We start from the raw sequence: 21,698 nt of genomic DNA, 5'->3' as shown, positions 1-21,698 counted from the left end.
TAGGAAGGAGTGTCTGTACTGAGGGGGTTTGTACTTAGGAAGGAGTGTCTGTACTGAGGGGTTCAAACTTAGGAAGGAGTGTCTGTACTGAGGGGTTCATACTTTGGAAGAAGTGTCTGTACTGAGGGGTCCATACTTTGGAAGGAGTGTCTGTACTGAGGGGTCCATACTTTGGAAGAAGTGTCTGTACTGAGAGGCTCATACTTTGGAAGGAGTGTCTGTACTGAGGGGTCCCTACTTTGGAAGAAGTGTCTGTACTGAGGGGTCTGTATATAGGAAGGAGTGTCTGTACTGAGGGGTCCCTACTTTGGAAGAAGTGTCTGTACTGAGGGGTCTGTATATAGGAAGAAGTGTCTGTACTGAGGGGTCTATACTTAGGAAGAAGTGTCTGTACTGAGGGGTCCGTACTTAGGAAGGAGCGTCTATACTGAGGGGGCCTGTACTTCAGAAGGAGTGTCTATACTGAGGGGTTTGTACTTAGGAAGGAGAGTCTGTACTGAGAGGTCCGTACTTTGAAAGGAGTGTCTTCACTGAGGGGTTTGTACTTAGGAAGGAGTGTCTGTACTGAGGGGTCTGTACTTAGGAAGGAGTGTCTGTACTGAGGGGTCTGTACTTAGGAAGGAGTGTCTGTACTGAGGGCTCCATACTTAGGAAGGAGTGTCAGTACTGAGGGGTCCTTACTTTGGAAGAAGTGTCTGTACTGAGGGGTCTGTACTTACAAAAGAGTGTCTGTACTGAGGGGTCCATACTTTGGAAGGAGTATCTGCACCGAGGGGCTCATACTTTGGAAAGAGTGTCTGTACTGAGGGGTTTGTACTTAGGAAGAAGTGTCTGTACTGAGGGGTCCGTACTTTGGAAGAAGTGTCTGTACTGAGGGGTTTGTACTTAGGAAGAAGTGTCTTTACTGAGGGGTCCGTACTTTGGAAGGAGTGTCTGTACTGAGGGGGTCTGTACTTAGGAAGGAGTGTCTGTACTGAGGGGTCTGCACTTAGGAAGGAGTGTCTGCACTGAGGGGTCTGTACTTAGGAAGGAGCGTCTGTACTGAGGGGTCTGTACTTCGGAAGGAGTGTCTGTTCTGAGGGGTTTGTACTTAGGAAGGAGTGTCTGTATTGAGGGGTCCGTACTTTGGAGGGAGTGTCTGTACTGAGGGGTTTGTACTTAGGAAGGAGTGCTTTTACTGAGGGGTCCGTACTTACAAAGGAGTGTCTGTACTGAGGGGTCCGTACTTTGGAAGGAGTGTCTGTACTGAGGGGTCTGTGTTTAGGAATAAGTGTCTTTACTGAGGGGTCCGTACTTTGGAAGAAGTGTCTGTACTGAAGGGTCTGTTCTTTAGAAGGAGTGTCTGTACTGAGGGGTTTGTACTTAGCAAGAAGTGTCTGTACTGAGGGGTCCGTACTTTGGAAGAAGTGTCTGTACTGAAGGGTCCGTTCTTTGGAAGGAGTGTCTGTACTTAGGGGTTTGTACTTAGGAAGAAGTGTCTTTACTGAGGGGTCCATACTTTGGAAGGAGTGTCTGTACTGAGGGGGTTTGTACTTAGGAAGGAGTGTCTGTACTGAGGGGTCCATACTTAGGAAGGAGTGTCTGTACTGAGGGGTCCATACTTTGGAAGAAGTGTCGGTACTGAGGGGTCCATACTTTGGAAGAAGTGTCTGTACCGAGGGGCTCATACTTTGGAAGGAGTGTCTATACTGAGGGTTCTGCACTTAGGAAGGAGTGTCTGTACTGAGGGGTCTGTACTTAGGAAGGAGTGTCTGTAGTGAGGGGTCCGTACTTTGGAAGGAGTGTCTGTACTGAGGGGTTTGTACTTAGGAAGGAGTGCCTTTACTGAGGGGTCCAAACTTTGGAAGGAGTGTCTGTACTGAGGGGTCGGTACTTTGGAAGGAGTGTCTGTACTGAGGGTTTTGTGTTTGGAAATAAGTGTCTTTACTGAGGGGTAAGTACTTTGGAAGAAGTGTCTGTACTGAAGGGTCTGTTCTTTGGAAGGAGTGTCTGTACTGAGGGGTTTGTACTTAGATAGAAGTGTCTGTACTGAGGGCTTCATATTTTGGAAGAAGTGTCTGTACTGAAGGGTCCGTTTTTTGGAAGGAGTGTCTGTACTGAGGGGTTTGTACTTAGGAAGAAGTTTCTTTACTGAGGGGTCCGTACTTTGGAATGAGTGTCTGTACTGAGGGGTCCGTACTTTGGAAGAAGTGTCTGTACTGAGAGGCTCATACTTTGGAAGGAGTGTCTGTACTGAGGGGTCCCTACTTTGGAAGAAGTGTCTGTACTGAGGGGTCTGTACTTACAAAAGAGTGTCTGTACTGCGGGGTCCATACTTTGGAAGGAGTATCTGCACCGAGGGGCTCATACTTTGGAAGGAGTGTCTGTACTGAGGGGTTTGTACTTAGGAAGAAGTGTCTGTACTGAGGGGTCCGTACTTTGGAAGAAGTGTCTGTACTGAGGGGGTCCGTACTTAGGAAGGAGTGTCTGTACTGAGGGGGTTTGTACTTAGGAAGGAGTGTCTGTACTGAGGGGTTCAAACTTAGGAAGGAGTGTCTGTACTGAGGGGTCCATACTTTGGAAGAAGTGTCTGTACTGAGGGGTCCATACTTTGGAAGGAGTGTCTGTACTGAGGGGTCCGTACTTTGGAAGAAGTGTCTGTACTGAGAGGCTCATACTTTGGAAGGAGTGTCTGTACTGAGGGGTCCCTACTTTGGAAGAAGTGTCTGTACTGAGGGGTCTGTATATAGGAAGGAGTGTCTGTACTGAGGGGTCTATACTTAGGAAGAAGTGTCTGTACTGAAGGGTCCGTACTTAGGAAGGAGCGTCTATACTGAGGGCGCCTGTACTTCAGAAGGAGTGTCTATACTGAGGGGTTTGTACTTAGGAAGGAGAGTCTGTACTGAGAGGTCCGTACTTTGAAAGGAGTGTCTTTACTGAGGGGTTTGTACTTAGGAAGGAGTGTCTGTACTGAGGGGTCTGTACTTAGGAAGGAGTGTCTGTACTCAGGGGTCTGTACTTAGGAAGGAGTGTCTGTACTGAGGGCTCCATACTTAGGAAGGAGTGTCAGTACTGAGGGGTCCCTACTTTGGAAGAAGTGTCTGTACTGAGGGGTCTGTACTTACAAAAGAGTGTCTGTACTGAGGGGTCCATACTTTGGAAGGAGTATCTGCACCGAGGGGCTCATACTTTGGAAGGAGTGTCTGTACTGAGGGGTTTGTACTTAGGAAGAAGTGTCTGTACTGAGGGGTCCGTACTTTGGAAGAAGTGTCTGTACTGAGGGGTTTGTACTTAGGAAGAAGTGTCTTTACTGAGGGGTCCGTACTTTGGAAGGAGTGTCTGTACTGAGGGGTCTGCACTTAGGAAGGAGTGTCTGCACTGAGGGGTCTGTCCTTAGGAAGGAGCGTCTGTACTGAGGGGTCTGTACTTCGGAAGGAGTGTCTATACTAAGGGGTTTGTACTTAGGAAGGAGTGTCTGTACTGAGGGGTCCGTACTTTGGAGGGAGTGTCTGTACTGAGGGGTTTGTACTTAGGAAGGAGTGCTTTTACTGAGGGGTCCGTACTTACAAAGGAGTGTCTGTACTGAGGGGTCCGTACTTTGGAAGGAGTGTCTGTACTGAGGGGTCTGTGTTTAGGAATAAGTGTCTTTACTGAGGGGTCCGTACTTTGGAAGAAGTGTCTGTACTGAAGGGTCTGTTCTTTAGAAGGAGTGTCTGTACTGAGGGGTTTGTACTTAGCAAGAAGTGTCTGTACCGAGGGCTTCATATTATGGAAGAAGTGTCTGTACTGAAGGGTCCGTACTTTGGAAGGAGTGTCTGTACTGAGGGGTCCGTACTTTGGAAGGAGTGTCTGTACTAAGGGGTTTGTACTTAGGAAGGAGTGCCTTTACTGAGGGGTCCAAACTTTGGAAGGAGTGTCTGTACTGAGGGGTTTGTGTTTGGAAATAAGTGTCTTTACTGAGGGGTAAGTACTTTGGAAGAAGTGTCTGTACTGAAGGGTCTGTTCTTTGGAAGGAGTGCCTGTACTGAGGGATTTGTACTTAGGAAGAAGTGTCTTTACTGAGGGGTCCGTACTTTGGAATGAGTGTCTGTACTGAGGGGTCCGTACTTTGGAAGAAGTGTCTGTACTGAGAGGCTCATACTTTGGAAGGAGTGTCTGTACTGAGGGGTCCCTACTTTGGAAGAAGTGTCTGTACTGAGGGGTCTGTATATAGGAAGGAGTGTCTGTACTGAGGGGTCTATACTTAGGAAGAAGTGTCTGTACTGAGGGGTCCATGCTTAGGAAGGAGCGTCTATACTGAGGGGGCCTGTACTTCAGAAGGAGTGTCTATACTGAGGGGTTTGTACTTAGGAAGGAGAGTCTGTACTGAGAGGTCCGTACTTTGAAAGGAGTGTCTTTACTGAGGGGTCTGTACTTAGGAAGGAGTGTCTGTACTGAGGGGTCTGTACTTAGGAAGGAGCGTCTGTACTGAGGGCTCCATACTTAGGAAGGAGTGTCAGTACTGAGGGGTCCCTACTTTGGAAGAAGTGTCTGTACTGAGGGGTCTGTACTTACAAAAGAGTGTCTGTACTGAGGGGTCCATACTTTGGAAGGAGTATCTGCACCGAGGGGCTCATACTTTGGAAGGAGTGTCTGTACTGAGGGGTTTGTACTTAGGAAGAAGTGTCTGTACTGAGGGGTCCGTACTTTGGAAGAAGTGTCTGTACTGAGGGGGTCCGTACTTAGGAAGGAGTGTCTGTACTGAGGGGGTTTGTACTTAGGAAGGAGTGTCTGTACTGAGGGGTTCAAACTTAGGAAGGAGTGTCTGTACTGAGGGGTCCATACTTTGGAAGAAGTGTCTGTACTGAGGGGTCCATACTTTGGAAGGAGTGTCTGTACTGAGGGGTCCGTACTTTGGAAGAAGTGTCTGTACTGAGAGGCTCATACTTTGGAAGGAGTGTCTGTACTGAGGGGTCCCTACTTTGGAAGAAGTGTCTGTACTGAGGGGTCTGTATATAGGAAGGAGTGTCTGTACTGAGGGGTCTATACTTAGGAAGAAGTGTCTGTACTGAGGGGTCCGTACTTAGGAAGGAGCGTCTATACTGAGGGGGCCTGTACTTCAGAAGGAGCGTCTATACTGAGGGGTTTGTACTTAGGAAGGAGAGTCTGTACTGAGAGGTCCGTACTTTGAAAGGAGTGTCTTTACTGAGGGGTTTGTACTTAGGAAGGAGTGTCTGTACTGAGGGGTCTGTACTTAGGAAGGAGTGTCTGTACTGAGGGGTCTGTACTTAGGAAGGAGTGTCTGTACTGAGGGCTCCATACTTAGGAAGGAGTGTCAGTACTGAGGGGTCCCTACTTTGGAAGAAGTGTCTGTACTGAGGGGTCTGTACTTACAATAGAGTGTCTGTACTGAGGGGTCCATACTTTGGAAGGAGTATCTGCCCTGAGGGGCTCATACTTTGGAAGGAGTGTCTGTACTGAGGGGTTTGTACTTAGGAAGAAGTGTCTGTACTGAGGGGTCCGTACTTTGGAAGAAGTGTCTGTACTGAGGGGTTTGTACTTAGGAAGAAGTGTCTTTACTGAGGGGTCCGTACTTTGGAAGGAATGTCTGTACTGAGGGGTCTGCACTTAGGAAGGAGTGTCTGCACTGAGGGGTCTGTCCTTAGGAAGGAGCGTCTGTACTGAGGGGTCTGTACTTCGGAAGGAGTGTCTATACTAAGGGGTTTGTACTTAGGAAGGAGTGTCTGTACTGAGGGGTCCGTACTTTGGAGGGAGTGTCTGTACTGACGGGTTTGTACTTAGGAAGGAGTGCTTTTACTGAGGGGTCCGTACTTACAAAGGAGTGTCTGTACTGAGGGGTCCGTACTTTGGAAGGAGTGTCCGTACTGAGGGGTCTGTGTTTAGGAATAAGTGTCTTTACTGAGGGGTCCGTACTTTGGAAGAAGTGTCTGTACTGAAGGGTCTGTTCTTTAGAAGGAGTGTCTGTACTGAGGGGTTTGTACTTAGCAAGAAGTGTCTGTACTGAGGGGTCCATACTTTGGAAGAAGTGTCTGTACTGAAGGGTCCGTTCTTTGGAAGGAGTGTCTGTACTTAGGGGTTTGTACTTAGGAAGAAGTGTCTTTACTGAGGGGTCCGTACTTTGGAAGGAGTGTCTGTACTGAGGGGGTTTGTACTTAGGAAGGAGTGTCTGTACTGAGGGGTCTATACTTAGGAAGAAGTGTCTGTACTGAGGGGTCCGTACTTAGGAAGGAGCGTCTATACTGAGGGGGCCTGTACTTCAGAAGGAGCGTCTATACTGAGCGGTTTGTACTTAGGAAGGAGAGTCTGTACTAAGAGGTCCGTACTTTGAAAGGAGTGTCTTTACTGAGGGGTTTGTACTTAGGAAGGAGTGTCTGTACTGAGGGGTCTGTACTTAGGAAGGAGTGTCTGTACTGAGGGGTCTGTACTTAGGAAGGAGTGTCTGTACTGAGGGCTCCATACTTAGGAAGGAGTGTCAGTACTGAGGGGTCCCTACTTTGGAAGAAGTGTCTGTACTGAGGGGTCTGTACTTACAAAAGAGTGTCTGTACTGAGGGGTCCATACTTTGGAAGGAGTATCTGCACCGAGGGGCTCATACTTTGGAAGGAGTGTCTGTACTGAGGGGTTTGTACTTAGGAAGAAGTGTCTGTACTGAGGGGTCCGTACTTTGGAAGAAGTGTCTGTACTGAGGGGTTTGTACTTAGGAAGAAGTGTCTTTACTGAGGGGTCCGTACTTTGGAAGGAGTGTCTGTACTGAGGGGTCTGCACTTAGGAAGGAGTGTCTGCACTGAGGGGTCTGTCCTTAGGAAGGAGCGTCTGTACTGAGGGGTCTGTACTTCGGAAGGAGTGTCTATACTAAGGGGTTTGTACTTAGGAAGGAGTGTCTGTACTGAGGGGTCCGTACTTTGGAGGGAGTGTCTGTACTGAGGGGTTTGTACTTAGGAAGGAGTGCTTTTACTGAGGGGTCCGTACTTACAAAGGAGTGTCTGTACTGAGGGGTCCGTACTTTGGAAGGAGTGTCTGTACTGAGGGGTCTGTGTTCTGTGTTTAGGAAAAAGTGTCTTTACTGAGGGGTCCGTACTTTGGAAGAAGTGTCTGTACTGAAGGGTCTGTTCTTTAGAAGGAGTGTCTGTACTGAGGGGTTTGTACTTAGCAAGAAGTGTCTGTACTGAGGGGTCCGTACTTTGGAAGAAGTGTCTGTACTGAAGGGTCCGTTCTTTGGAAGGAGTGTCTGTACTTAGGGGTTTGTACTTAGGAAGAAGTGTCTTTACTGAGGGGTCCGTACTTTGGAAGGAGTGTCTGTACTGAGGGGGTTTGTACTTAGGATGGAGTGTCTGTACTGAGGGGTCCATACTTAGGAAGGAGTGTCTGTACTGAGGGGTCCATACTTTGGAAGAAGTGTCGGTACTGAGGGGTCCGTACTTTGGAAGGAGTGTCTGTACTGAGGGGTCCATACTTTGGAAGAAGTGTCTGTACCGAGGGGCTCATACTTTGGAAGGAGTGTCTATACTGAGGGTTCTGCACTTAGGAAGGAGTGTCTGTACTGAGGGGTCTGTACTTAGGAAGGAGTGTCTGTACTGAGGGGTCTATACTTAGGAAGGAGTGTCTGTACTGAGGGGTTTGTACTTAGGATGGAGTGTTTGTACTGAGGGGTCCGTACTTAGGAAGGAGTGTCTGTACTGAGGGGTCCGTACTTTGGAAGGAGTGTCTGTACTGAGGGGTTTGTGTTTGGAAATAAGTGTCTTTACTGAGGGGTAAGTACTTTGGAAGAAGTGTCTGTACTGAAGGGTCTGTTCTTTGGAAGGAGTGTCTGTACTGAGGGCTTCATATTTTGGAAGAAGTGTCTGTACTGAAGGGTCCGTTTTTTGGAAGGAGTGTCTGTACTGAGGGGTTTGTACTTAGGAAGAAGTGTCTTTACTGAGGGGTCCGTACTTTTGAATGAGTGTCTGTACTGAGGGGGTTCGTACTTAGGAAGGAGTGTCTGTACTGAGGGGTCCATACTTAGGAAGGAGTTTCTGTACTGAGGGGTCCATATTTTGGAAGAAGTGTCGGTACTGAGGGGTCCGTACTTTGGAAGGATTGTCTGTACTGAGGGGTCCGTACTTTGGAAGAAGTGTCTGTACCTAGGGGCTCATACTTTGGAAGGAGTGTCTGTACTGAGGGGTCCATACTTAGGAAGGATTGTCTGTACTGAAAGGAGTTTGTACTTAGGAAGGAGTGTCTGTACTGAGGGGGTTTGTACTTAGGAAGGAGTGTCTGTACTGAGGGGTCCATACTTCGGAAGGAGTTTCTGTACTGAGGGGTCCATACTTTGGAAGAAGTGTCGGTACTGAGGGGTCCGTATTTTTGAAGAAGTGTCTGTACCGAGGGGCTCATACTTTGGAAGGAGTGTCTGTACTGAGGGGTCCGTACTTAGGAAGGAGTGTCTGTACTGAGGGGTCCGTACTTAGGAAGGAGTGTCTGTACTGAGGGGTCTGTACTTAGGAAGGAGTGTCTGTACTGAAGGGTCCCTACTTTGGAAGAAGTGTCTGTACTGAGGGGTTTGTACTTAGGAAGGAGTGTCTGTACTGAGGGGTCTATACTTAGGAAGGAGTGTCTGTACTGAGGGGTTTGTACTTATGATGGAGTGTCTGTACTGAGGGGTCCGTACTTTGGAAGGAGTGTCTGTTCTGAGGGGTCCGTACTTTGGAAGGAGTGTCTGTACTGAGGGGTCCGTACTTTGGAAGGAGTGTCTGTTCTGAGGGGTCCGTACTTTGCAAGAAGTGTCTGTACTGAAGGGTCTGTTCTTTGGAAGGAGTTGTCTGTACTGAGGGGTTTGTACTTAGCAAGAAGTGTCTGTACTGAGGGGTCCGTACTTTGGAAGAAGTGTCCGTACTGAAGAGTCCGTTTTTTGGAAGGAGTGTCTGTACTGAGGGGTTTGTACTTAGGAAGAAGTGTCTTTACTGAGGGGTCCGTACTTTGGAAGGAGTGTCTGTACTGAGGGGTTTGTACTTAGGAAGGAGTGTCTGTACTGAGGGGTCCGTACTTTGAAAGGAGTGTCTCTATTGAGGGGTCCGTACTTTGGAAGAAGTGTCTGTACTGAGGGGTCGCTACTTTGGAAGAAGTGTCTGTACTGAGGGGTCTGTACATAGGAAGGAGTGTCTGTACTGAGGGGTTTGTACTTAGGAAGGAGTGTCTGTACTGAGGGGTCCGTACTGTGGAAGAAGTGTCTCTACTGAGGGGTCCGTACTTTAGAATAAGTGTCTGTACTGAAGGGTCCGTTCTTTGGAAGGAATGTCTGTACCAGGGGGGGGGGGGTGTTTGTACTAAGGAAGAAGTGTCGTCTGTACTGGGGAGATGGGGGGTGTCTGTACTGGAGAGGTAGGGTGTCTGTACTGGGGAGATGGGGGTGTCTGTACTGAGGATTTTGGGGGGGGGGGGTGACTGTACTGGGGAGATGGGGGGTTGTCTGTACTGGAGAGATGGGGGCTGTCTGTACTGGGGAGATGGGGGGCTGTCTGCACTGTCGAGTTGGGGGGTTGTCTCTGTTTAGGGAAGATGGGGGGGTGTCTGTACTGGGGAGATGGGAGGGTGTCTGCACTGGGGAGTTGGGGGTTTCTCCCTGTATTGGGGAAATGGGGTGTGTCTATACTGCAGAGTTGGGGGATCTGTACCGGGGAGATGGGGGGTGTCTGCACTAGGGAGATGGGGGGTGTCTGTACTGGGGAAGGAGGGGTGTCCGTACTGGGGAGTTGCAGGGGAGTGTCTGTACTGTGGATGGGGTGTCTGTACTGCTGTCTGTACTTGGGATATGGGGGAGGGGTGTTTGCACTGGGGAGTTGGGGGGGGGGTATTTCTTTATTGGGGAGGTGGGGGGGTGTCTGCATTGGGGAGTTGAAGGGTGTCTGTATTAAGGAGATGGGGGGTGTCTGTACTGGGGAGGGGGGTGTCTGCACTGGGGAGATGGGGGGGGTCTGTACTGGGGAGATGGGGGGGTGTCTGTACTGGGGAGTTGGGGGGTGTCTATACTGGGGAGATGGGAGAGTGTCTGCACTGGGGAGATGGGGGTGTCTGTACTGGAGAGGGGGGTGTCTGCACTGGGGAGATGGGGGGGTGTCTGTACTGGGGAAGTGAGGGTGTCTGTACTGGGGAGATGGGGGGGTGTCTGTACTTAGGAAGGGGGGTGTGTGTACTGGGGAAGGGGGATGTCTGTACTGGGTAGATGGGGGTGTCTGTACTGGGGAGTTGGGGTTGTCTGTTCTGGGGAGATGGGGGGGGGTGTCTGTACTGGAGAGATAGGGTGTGTGTACTGGGGAGTTGCAGGGGGGGTGTCTGTACTGGGGAAAAGGGGGGGCTGTCTGTACTGGAGAGATGGGGTCTGTATGTACTGGGGAGATGGGGGCTGTATGTACTGGGGAGATGGGGGATGTCTGTACTGGAGAGGTAGGGTGTCTGTACTGGGGAGATGGGGGGTGTCTGTACTGAGGATTTGGGGGGGGGGGTGTCTGTACTGGGGAGTTGGGGGTTTGTCCCTGTATTGGGGAAATGGGGCATGTCTATACTGCAGAGTTGGGGGATCTGTACCAGGGAGATGGGGGGGGGGTGTCTGCACTGGGGAGATGGGGGGTGTCTGTACTGGGGAAGGAGGGGTGTCCGTACTGGGGAGTTGCAGGGGAGTGTCTGCACTGGGGATGGGGGGGGGGGGTGTCTGTACTGCTGTCTGTACTGGGGAGATGGGGGAGGGGTGTTTGCACTGGGGAGTTGGGGGGTATTTCTATATTGGGGAGATGGGGGGGTGTCTGCATTGGGGAGTTGAAGGGTTTCTGTATTGAGGAGATGGGGGGTGTCTGCACTGGGGATATAGGGGGTGTCTGTACTGGGGAGGGGGGTGTCTGCACTGGGGAGATGGGGGGTGTCTGTACTGGGGAGATGGGGGGGTGTTTGTACTGGGGAGTTGGGGGGTGTCTGTACTGGGGAGATGGGAGACTGTCTGCACTGGGGATATAGGGGGTGTCTGTACTGGGGAGGGGGTGTCTGCACTGGGGAGATGGGGAGGATGTCTGTACTGGGGAGATAGGGGGTGTCTGTACTGGGGAGATGGGAGAGTGTCTGCACTGGGGAGATGGGGGTGTCTGTACTGGAGAGGGGGGTGTCTGCACTGGGGAGATGGGGGGTGTCTGTACTGGGGAAGTGGGCGATGTCTGTACTGGGGAGATGGGGGGGGGGTGTCTGTACTGGGGAAGGGGGTTGTGTGTACTGGGGAAGGGGGGTGTCTGTACTGGGGAGATGGGGGTGTCTGTACTGGGGAGTTGGGGTTGTCTGTACTGGGGAGATGGGGGGGGGGTGTCTGTACTGGAGAGATAGGGTGTCTGTACTGGGGAGTTGCAGGGGGGGGGGTGTCTGTACTGGGGAAATGGGGGGGCTGTCTGTACTGGAGAGATGGGGTCTGTATGTACTGGGGAGATGGGGGCTGTCTGCACTGGGGAGATGGGGGGTGTCTGTACTGGAGAGGTAGGGTGTCTGTACTGGGGAGATGGGGGGTGTCTGTACTGAGGATTTGGGGGGTGTCTGTACTGGAGAGATGGGGGGCTGTCTGTACTGGGGAGATGGGGGGTGTCTGTACTGAGGATTTGGGGGGGGGTGTCTGTACTGGAGAGATGGGGGCTGTCTGCAATGGGGAGTTGGGGGGTTGTCTCTGTATTGGGGAGATGGGGGGTGTCTGTACTGGGGAGATGGGGGTGTCTGTACTGGGGAGATGGGGGTGTCTGTACTGGGGAAGGGGGGTTGTCTGTACTGGGGAGATGGGGGTGTCTGTACTGGGGAAGGCGGGGGGTTGTCTGTACTGGGGAGATGAGAGGGTGTCTGCACTGGGGAGATGGGGGGGGTGTCTGTACTGGGGAGATGGGGTGTCTGTACTGGGGAGATGAGGGGTGTCTGTACTGGGCAGATGCGGGTGTCTGTACTGGGGAGATGGGGGGTGTCTGTACTGGGGAGATGGGAGGGTGTCTGCACTGGGGAGATGGGAGGGTGTCTGCACTGGGGAGATGGGGGGGTGTCTGTACTGGGGAGATGGGGGGGTGTCTGTACTGGGGATATGGGGGTGTGTGTACTGGGGAGATGGGGTGTCTGTACTGGGGAGATGGGAAGGGTCTGTACTGGGGAGATTGGGGTGTCTGTACTGGGGAGATGGAAGGTGTCTGTACTGGGGAGATGAGGGGTGTCTGTACTGGGGAGATGAGGGGTGTCTGTACTGGGGAGATGGGGGGTGTCTGTACTGGGGAGATGGGGGGGTGTCTGTACTGGGGAGATGGGGGTGTCTGTACTGGGGAGATGGGGGTGTCTGTACTGGGGAGATGGGGGGGGGTGTCTGTACTGGGGAGATGTGGGTGTCTGTATTGGGGAGATGAGGGGTGTCTGTACTGGGCAGATGAGGGTGTCTGTACTGGGGGGATGGGGGGGGGTGTCTGTACTGGGGAGATGGGGTGTCTGTACTGGGGATATGGGGGTGTCTGTACTGGGGAGATGGGGTGTCTGTACTGGGGAGATGGGAGGTGTCTGTACTGGGGAGATGGGGGGTGTCTGTATTGGGGAGATGGGGGTGTCTGTACTGGGGAGATGGGGGGTGTCTGTACTGGGGAGATGGGGGGTGTCTGTACTGGGGAGATGGGGTGTCTGTACTGGGGAGATGGGGGGTGTCTGTACTGGGGAGATGATGGGGTGTCTGTACTGGGGAGATGGGGGGTGTCTGTACTGGGGAGATGGGAGGGTGTCTGTACTGGGCAGATGAGGGTGTCTGTACTGGGGAGATGGGGGGGGGGTGTCTGTACTGGGGAGATGGGGTGTCTGTACTGGGGATATGGGGGTGTCTGTACTGGGGAGATGGGGTGTCTGTACTGGGGAGATGGGAGGTGTCTGTACTGGGGAGATGGAGGGTGTCTGTATTGGGGAGATGGGGGTGTCTGTACTGGGGAGATGGGGGGTGTCTGTACTGGGGAGATGGGGGGTGTCTGTACCTTGGGAGATGGGGTGTCTGTACTGGGGAGATGGGGGGTGTCTGTACTGGGGAGATGGGAGGGTGTCTGCACTGGGAGATGGGGGGGTGTCTGTACTGGGAAGATGGGGGGTGTCTGTACTGGGGAGATGGGGGGTGTCTGTACTGGGGAGATGGGAGGGTGTCTGCACTGGGGAGATGGGGGGGTGTCTGTACTGGGGAGATGGGGGTGTCTGTACTGGGGAGATGGGAGGGTGTCTGTACTGGGGAGATGGGGGTGTCTGTACTGGGGAGATGGGGGGTGTCTGTACTGGGGAGAAGGGGGTGTCTGTACTGAGGATTTGGGGGGGGGTGTCTGTACTGGAGAGATGGGGGCTGTCTGTACTGGGGAGATGGGGGGTGTCTGTACTGAGGATTTGGGGGGGTGTCTGTACTGGAGAGATGGGGGCTGTCTGCAATGGGGAGTTGGGGGGTTGTCTCTGTATTGGGGAGATGGGGGGGTGTCTGTACTGGGGAGATGGGGGTGTCTGTACTGGGGAGATGGGGGTGTCTGTACTGGGGAAGGGGGGTTGTCTGTACTGGGGAGATGGGGGTGTCTGTACTGGGGAAGGCGGGGGGTTGTCTGTACTGGGGAGATGGGAGGGTGTCTGCACTGGGGAGATGGGGGGGGGGTGTCTGTACTGGGGAGATGGGGTGTCTGTACTGGGGAGATGAGGGGTGTCTGTACTGGGCAGATGAGGGTGTCTGTACTGGGGAGATGGGGGGTGTCTGTACTGGGGAGATGGGAGGGTGTCTGCACTGGGGAGATGGGAGGGTGTCTGCACTGGGGAGATGGGGGGGGGGTGTCTGTACTGGGGAGATGGGGGGGTGTCTGTACTGGGGATATGGGGGTGTGTGTACTGGGGAGATGGGGTGTCTGTACTGGGGAGATGGGAACGGTCTGTACTGGGGAGATGGGGGGTGTCTGTATTGGGGAGATGGGGGTGTCTGTACTGGGGAGATGGAAGGTGTCTGTACTGGGGAGATGAGGCCTGTCTGTACTGGGGAGATGAGGGGTGTCTGTACTGGGGAGATGGGGGGTGTCTGTACTGGGGAGATGGGGGGGTGTCTGTACTGGGGAGATGGGGGTGTCTGTACTGGGGAGATGGGGGTGTCTGTACTGGGGAGATGGGGGGGGTGTCTGTACTGGGGAGATGTGAGTGTCTGTATTGGGGAGATGAGGGCTGTCTGTACTGGGCAGATGAGGGTGTCTGTACTGGGGAGATGGGGGGGTGTCTGTACTGGGGAGATGGGGTGTCTGTACTGGGGATATGGGGGTGTCTGTACTGGGGAGATGGGGTGTCTGTACTGGGGAGATGGGAGGTGTCTGTACTGGGGAGATGGGGGGTGTCTGTATTGGGGAGATGGGGGTGTCTGTACTGGGGAGATGGGGGGTGTCTGTAGTGGGGAGATGGGGGTGTCTGTACTGGGGAGATGGGGTGTCTGTACTGGGGAGATGGGGGGTGTCTGTACTGGGGAGATGGGGTGCCTGTACTGGGGAGATGGGGGGTGTCTGTACTGGGGAGATGGGAGGGTGTCTGTACTGGGCAGATGAGGGTGTCTGTACTGGGGAGATGGGGGGGGGGTGTCTGTACTGGGGAGATGGGGTGTCTGTACTGGGGATATGGGGGTGTCTGTACTGGGGAGATGGGGTGTCTGTACTGGGGAGATGGGAGGTGTCTGTACTGGGGAGATGGGGGGTGTCTGTATTGGGGAGATGGGGGTGTCTGTACTGGGGAGATGGGGGGTGTCTGTACTGGGGAGATGGGGGGTGTCTGTACCTTGGGAGATGGGGTGTCTGTACTGGGGAGATGGGGGGTGTCTGTACTGGGGAGATGGGAGGGTGTCTGCACTGGGGAGATGGGGGGGTGTCTGTACTGGGGAGATGGGGGGTGTCTGTACTGGGGAGATGGGGGGTGTCTGTACTGGGGAGATGGGAGGGTGTCTGTACTGGGGAGATGGGAGGGTGTCTGCACTGGGGAGATGGGGGGGTGTCTGTACTGGGGAGATGGGGGGTGTCTGTACTGGGGAGATGGGAGGGTGTCTGTACTGGGGAGATGGGGGTGTCTGTACTGGGGAGATGGGGGGTGTCTGTACTGGGGAGATGGGGGGTGTCTGTACTGAGGATTTGGGGGGGTGTCTGTACTGGAGAGATGGGGGCTGTCTGTACTGGGGAGATGGGGGGTGTCTGTACTGAGGATTTGGGGGGGTGTCTGTACTGGAGAGATGGGGGCTGTCTGCAATGGGGAGTTGGGGGGTTGTCTCTGTATTGGGGAGATGGGGGGGTGTCTGTACTGGGGAGATGGGGGTGTCTGTATTGGGGAGATGGGGGTGTCTGTACTGGGGAAGGGGGGTTGTCTGTACTGGGGAGATGGGGGTGTCTGTACTGGGGAAGGCGGGGGGTTGTCTGTACTGGGGAGATGGGAGGGTGTCTGCACTGGGGAGATGGGGGGGGTGTCTGTACTGGGGAGATGGGGTGTCTGTACTGGGGAGATGAGGGGTGTCTGTACTGGGCAGATGAGGGTGTCTGTACTGGGGAGATGGGGGGTGTCTGTACTGGGGAGATGGGAGGGTGTCTGCACTGGGGGAGATGGGAGGGTGTCTGCACTGGGGAGATGGGGGGGTGTCTGTACTGGGGAGATGGGGGGGTGTCTGTACTGGGGATATGGGGGTGTGTGTACTGGGGAGATGGGGTGTCTGTACTGGGGAGATGGGAAGGGTCTGTACTGGGGAGAAGGGGGGTGTCTGTATTGGGGAGATGGGGGTGTCTGTACTGGGGAGATGGAAGGTGTCTGTACTGGGGAGATGAGGGGTGTCTGTACTGGGGAGATGAGGGTGTCTGTACTGGGGAGATGGGGGGTGTCTGTACTGGGGAGATGGGGGGGTGTCTGTACTGGGGAGATGGGGGTGTCTGTACTGGGGAGATGGGGGGGGGGTGTCTGTACTGGGGAGATGGGGGTGTCTGTACTGGGGAGATGGGAGGGTGTCTGTACTGGGCAGATGAGGGTGTCTGTACTGGGGAGATGGGGGGGGTGTCTGTACTGGGGAGATGGGGTGTCTGTACTGGGGATATGGGGGTGTCTGTACTGGGGAGATGGGGTGTCTGTACTGGGGAGATGGGGGGTGTCTGTATTGGGGAGATGGGGGGTGTCTGTACCTTGGGAGATGGGGTGTCTGTTCTGGGGAGATGGGGGGTGTCTGTACTGGGGAGATGGGGGGTGTCTGTACCTTGGGAGATGGGGTGTCTGTACTGGGGAGATGGGGTGTCTGTACTGGGGAGATGGGAGGGTGTCTGTACTGGGGAGATGGGAGGGTGTCTGCACTGGGGAGATGGGGGGGTGTCTGTACTGGGGAGATGGGGGTGTCTGTACTGGGGAGATGGGGGGTGTCTGTACTGGGGAGATGGGGGTGTCTGTACTGGGGAGATGGGGGGTGTCTGTACTGGGGAGATGGGGGTGTCTGTACTGGGGAGATGGGGGGTGTCTGTACTGGGGAGATGGGGGGGGGTGTCTGTACTGGGGAGATGGGGGTGTCTGTACTGGGGAGATGGGAGGGTGTGTGCACTGGGGAGATGGGGGGGGGTGTCTGTACTGGGGAGATGAGGGGGTGTCTGTACTGGGGAGATGGGGGGTGTCTGTACTGGGGAGATGGGAGGGTGTCTGTACTGGGGAGATGGGGGGGTGTCTGTACTGGGGAGATGGGAGGGTGTCTGTACTGGGGAGATGGGAGGGTGTCTGTACTGGGGAGATGGGAGGGTGTCTGCACTGGGGAGATGGGGGGGTGTCTGTACTGGGGAGATGGGGGGTGTCTGTACTTGGGAGATGGGAGGGTGTCTGTACTGGGGAGATGGGGGTGTCTGTACTGGGGAGATGGGGGGTGTCTGTACTGGGGAGATGGGGGGTGTCTGTACTGAGGATTTGGGGGGGTGTCTGTACTGGAGAGATGGGGGCTGTCTGTACTGGGGAGATGGGGGGTGTCTGTACTGAGGATTTGGGGGGGTGTCTGTACTGGAGAGATGGGGGCTGTCTGCAATGGGGAGTTGGGGGGTTGTCTCTGTATTGGGGAGATGGGGGGTGTCTGTACTGGGGAGATGGGGGTGTCTGTACTGGGGAGATGGGGGTGTCTGTACTGGGGAAGGGGGGTTGTCTGTACTGGGGAGATGGGGGTGTCTGTACTGGGGAAGGCGGGGGGTTGTCTGTACTGGGGAGATGGGAGGGTGTCTGCACTGGGGAGATGGGGGGGGGGTGTCTGTACTGGGGAGATGGGGTGTCTGTACTGGGGAGATGAGGGGTGTCTGTACTGGGCAGATGAGGGTGTCTGTACTGGGGAGATGGGGGGTGTCTGTACTGGGGAGATGGGAGGGTGTCTGCACTGGGGGAGATGGGAGGGTGTCTGCACTGGGGAGATGGGGGGGTGTCTGTACTGGGGAGATGGGGGGGTGTCTGTACTGGGGATATGGGGGTGTGTGTACTGGGGAGATGGGGTGTCTGTACTGGGGAGATGGGAAGGGTCTGTACTGGGGAGAAGGGGGGTGTCTGTATTGGGGAGATGGGGGTGTCTGTACTGGGGAGATGGAAGGTGTCTGTACTGGGGAGATGAGGGGTGTCTGTACTGGGGAGATGAGGGTGTCTGTACTGGGGAGATGGGGGGTGTCTGTACTGGGGAGATGGGGGGGTGTCTGTACTGGGGAGATGGGGGTGTCTGTACTGGGGAGATGGGGGGGGTGTCTGTACTGGGGAGATGGGGGGTGTCTGTACTGGGGAGATGGGAGGGTGTCTGTACTGGGCAGATGAGGGTGTCTGTACTGGGGAGATGGGGGGGGGTGTCTGTACTGGGGAGATGGGGTGTCTGTACTGGGGATATGTGGGTGTCTGTACTGGGGAGATGGGGTGTCTGTACTGGGGAGATGGGGGGTGTCTGTATTGGGGAGATGGGGGGTGTCTGTACCTTGGGAGATGGGGTGTCTGTACTGGGGAGATGGGGGGTGTCTGTACTGGGGAGATGGGGGGTGTCTGTACCTTGGGAGATGGGGTGTCTGTACTGGGGAGATGGGGTGTCTGTACTGGGGAGATGGGAGGGTGTCTGTACTGGGGAGATGGGAGGGTGTCTGCACTGGGGAGATGGGGGGGTGTCTGTACTGGGGAGATGGGGGTGTCTGTACTGGGGAGATGGGGGGTGTCTGTACTGGGGAGATGGGGGTGTCTGTACTGGGGAGATGGGGGGTGTCTGTACTGGGGAGATGGGGGGTGTCTGTACTGGGGAGATGGGGGGGGGGGTGTCTGTACTGGGGAGATGGGGGTGTCTGTACTGGGGAGATGGGAGGGTGTGTGCACTGGGGAGATGGGGGGGTGTCTGTACTGGGGAGATGGGGGGTGTCTGTACTGGGGAGATGGGGGTGTCTGTACTGGGGAGATGGGGGTGTCTGTACTGGGGAGATGGGGGGGGGGTGTCTGTACTGGGGAGGTGAGGGGTGTCTGTACTGGGGAGATGGGGGGGGGTGTCTGTACTGGGGAGATGAGGGGGTGTCTGTACTGGGGAGATGGGGGGTGTCTGTACTGGGGAGATGGGAGGGTGTCTGTACTGGGGAGATGGGAGGGTGTCTGCACTGGGGAGATGGGGGGTGTCTGTACTGGGGAGATGGGGGGTGTCTGTACTGGGGAGATGGGGGGGGGTGTCTGTACTGGGGAGATGGGGGGTGTCTGTACTGGGGAGATGGGAGGGTGTCTGTACTGGGGAGATGGGGGGTGTCTGCACTGGGGAGATGGGGGGTGTCTGTACTGGGGAGATGGGGGGGGGTGTCTGTACTGGGGAGATGGGGGGTGTCTGTACTGGGGAGATGGGAGGGTGTCTGTACTGGGCAGATGAGGGTGTCTGTACTGGGGAGATGGGGGGGGTGTCTGTACTGGGGAGATGGGGTGTCTGTACTGGGGATATGTGGGTGTCTATACTGGGGAGATGGGGTGTCTGTACTGGGGAGATGGGGGGTGTCTGTATTGGGGAGATGGGGGGTGTCTGTACCTTGGGAGATGGGGTGTCTGTACTGGGGAGATGGGGGGTGTCTGTACTGGGGAGATGGGGGGTGTCTGTACCTTGGGAGATGGGGTGTCTGTACTGGGGAGATGGGGTGTCTGTACTGGGGAGATGGGAGGGTGTCTGTACTGGGGAGATGGGAGGGTGTCTGCACTGGGGAGATGGGGGGGTGTCTGTACTGGGGAGATGGGGGTGTCTGTACTGGGGAGATGGGGGGTGTCTGTACTGGGGAGATGGGGGTGTCTGTACTGGGGAGATGGGGGGTGTCTGTACTGGGGAGATGGGGGGTGTCTGTACTGGGGAGATGGGGGGGGGGTGTCTGTACTGGGGAGATGGGGGTGTCTGTACTGGGGAGATGGGAGGGTGTGTGCACTGGGGAGATGGGGGGGTGTCTGTACTGGGGAGATGGGGGGTGTCTGTACTGGGGAGATGGGGGTGTCTGTACTGGGGAGATGGGGGTGTCTGTACTGGGGAGATGGGGGGGGGGTGTCTGTACTGGGGAGGTGAGGGGTGTCTGTACTGGGGAGATGGGAGGGTGTGTGCACTGGGGAGATGGGGGGGGGGGTGTCTGTACTGGGGAGATGAGGGGGTGTCTGTACTGGGGAGATGGGGGGTGTCTGTACCTTGGGAGATGGGGTGTCTGTACTGGGGAGATGGGGTGTCTGTACTGGGGAGATGGGAGGGTGTCTGTACTGGGGAGATGGGAGGGTGTCTGCACTGGGGAGATGGGGGGGTGTCTGTACTGGGGAGATGGGGGTGTCTGTACTGGGGAGATGGGGGGTGTCTGTACTGGGGAGATGGGGGTGTCTGTACTGGGGAGATGGGGGGTGTCTGTACTGGGGAGATGGGGGGTGTCTGTACTGGGGAGATGGGGGGGGTGTCTGTACTGGGGAGATGGGGGGGGTGTCTGTACTGGGGAGGTGAGGGGTGTCTGTACTGGGGAGATGGGAGGGTGTGTGCACTGGGGAGATGGGGGGGTGTCTGTACTGGGGAGATGGGGGGTGTCTGTACTGGGGAGATGGGGGTGTCTGTACTGGGGAGATGGGGGTGTCTGTACTGGGGAGATGGGGGGGGGGGGTGTCTGTACTGGGGAGGTGAGGGGTGTCTGTACTGGGGAGATGGGAGGGTGTGTGCACTGGGGAGATGGGGGGGGGTGTCTGTATTGGGGAGATGGGGGTGTCTGTACTGGGGAGATGAGGGGGTGTCTGTACTGGGGAGATGGGGGGTGTCTGTACTGGGGAGATGGGGGGTGTCTGTACTGGGGAGATGGGGGGTGTCTGTAATGGGGAGATGGGGGTGTCTGTACTGGGGAGATGGGGGGTGTCTGTACTGGGGAAGGGGATGTCTGTATTGGGGAGATACGGGGGAGCAGTGTTGTACAACTGTGTACTGCTCCTTATAAATGGGAGTGAGGGGGAAGCAGAGGTGTGGGATCTCATAGGGGATATTACAAGAAGGAAGAAAAAACCCATGTGATGAAACAAGCTTCCATCGGTAGACATGTAAGGGTTATTTTGCAGAATAACGATGTGCTTTGGTGTGATTGGCTAGCAGTCAGTAGGTGAGCTTCCCCTCTGTTGAACCCAGTGTAACATGACTAGCAGGAAGGTTAGGGACAATCCATGTCCTGTGAGGGGGGCTCCCCTCTTCACGTACACTGTGCAGGTGTGGGAGGAGCCATAACCCCCCCCCCCTCTGTGGGTGGATTAAAGTGCCCGAAGCCCCTCCCCGCTCTGATGGATCAAGCTGCATGAGCCCCTGGATCTGCATTCCTCGGATCCCTCCCCTCCGTCACTGACAGGAGATCTCTCCCTCATAGCATGGGCTCATCGGCAGGCATCGCCCGCGCTTCTCCTCGGTGCAGCAAGGTGCCAGGAGACAGGTGGAGTCCGGTTACCACAGCAACCACATCCTTATAAGGCAACAGAGCGCTGCTGCAGGTCAGGCGGAATGGACGAAGAGTGTGCCTGACATCACCATGGCCTGTCGCCATGTCCACCGAGGTGTCGCCGCTGATGGATTAGCAATCATTGCAGGAATCTGGTAAGGTGGTGGGGGCTCAGAACTCTCCCCGCCCCCAACTGCTTCTCCTTTCATCTCTTACTGGTGTCAGGACTTCCCTGTGCCCCCAGCCTCTGCAACATGTTTATCATTGGAGGTATGACTGGGAATAGAGGCTGCATTGTCTGTATTCATTGCACAACTCTACCTGCCTGCTCTGTCCTCCTACAAGAGTCACTGTCCATCCATCCATCCATCCATCATCACCTAGATCAGCCTTCTCACAGGATCCCATCATCTGCATCTGCATCAGAGCCACAAATCCGGCATCTCATTGTCATCAGAGCCACATTCAGAATGATGCCCCCCCTCTGTCATCTCTCTACCTGCTGTACATTCCCCCCTCCATCTCTGTACCTGTCGTATGTTTCCCCCCCCCCCACTGTCATCTCTGTACCTTCCGTATGATCCCCCCCCTTGCTGTCATCTCTGTACCTGCTGTACGTCCCCCCCCCATCTCTGTACCTGTCGTATGTCCCCCCCCCCCACTGTCATCTCTGTACCTGCCGTACGCCCCCCCCCCCTTGCTGTCATCTCTGTACCTGCCTTACGCCCCCCCCATCTCTGTACCTGCCGTACGATCCCCCCCCCCCCCCCACTGTCATCTCTGTACCTGCTGTAT

General features: G+C 55.2%; 1 protein-coding gene across 10 annotated transcripts in view; it reads left to right on the top strand.

The window, feature by feature from the left end:
- The window catches only part of SRCIN1 (SRC kinase signaling inhibitor 1), a gene marked incomplete at its 3' end in the record, with an annotated part of 894,005 nt that overhangs the window by 405,893 nt on the left and 466,414 nt on the right, over positions 1–21,698 (top strand). Inside the window, exon 1 of one of the 10 annotated variants that reach the window (XM_082272510.1) lies at positions 20,763–21,058. The exons of the other annotated variants lie outside the window; for them this stretch is intronic. Of the gene's footprint in view, positions 1–20,762; positions 21,059–21,698 lie in introns of those variants that run through there. 10 annotated transcript variants of the gene reach the window in all.

This window comes from Pelophylax lessonae (genome assembly GCF_965119305.1).
Source record: "Pelophylax lessonae genome assembly, chromosome: 11".
Lineage (NCBI taxonomy): Eukaryota > Metazoa > Chordata > Amphibia > Anura > Ranidae > Pelophylax > Pelophylax lessonae.
The sequence above is the reverse complement of the archived record's forward strand: the minus strand, read 5'-3'. Positions and strand labels throughout refer to the sequence as shown.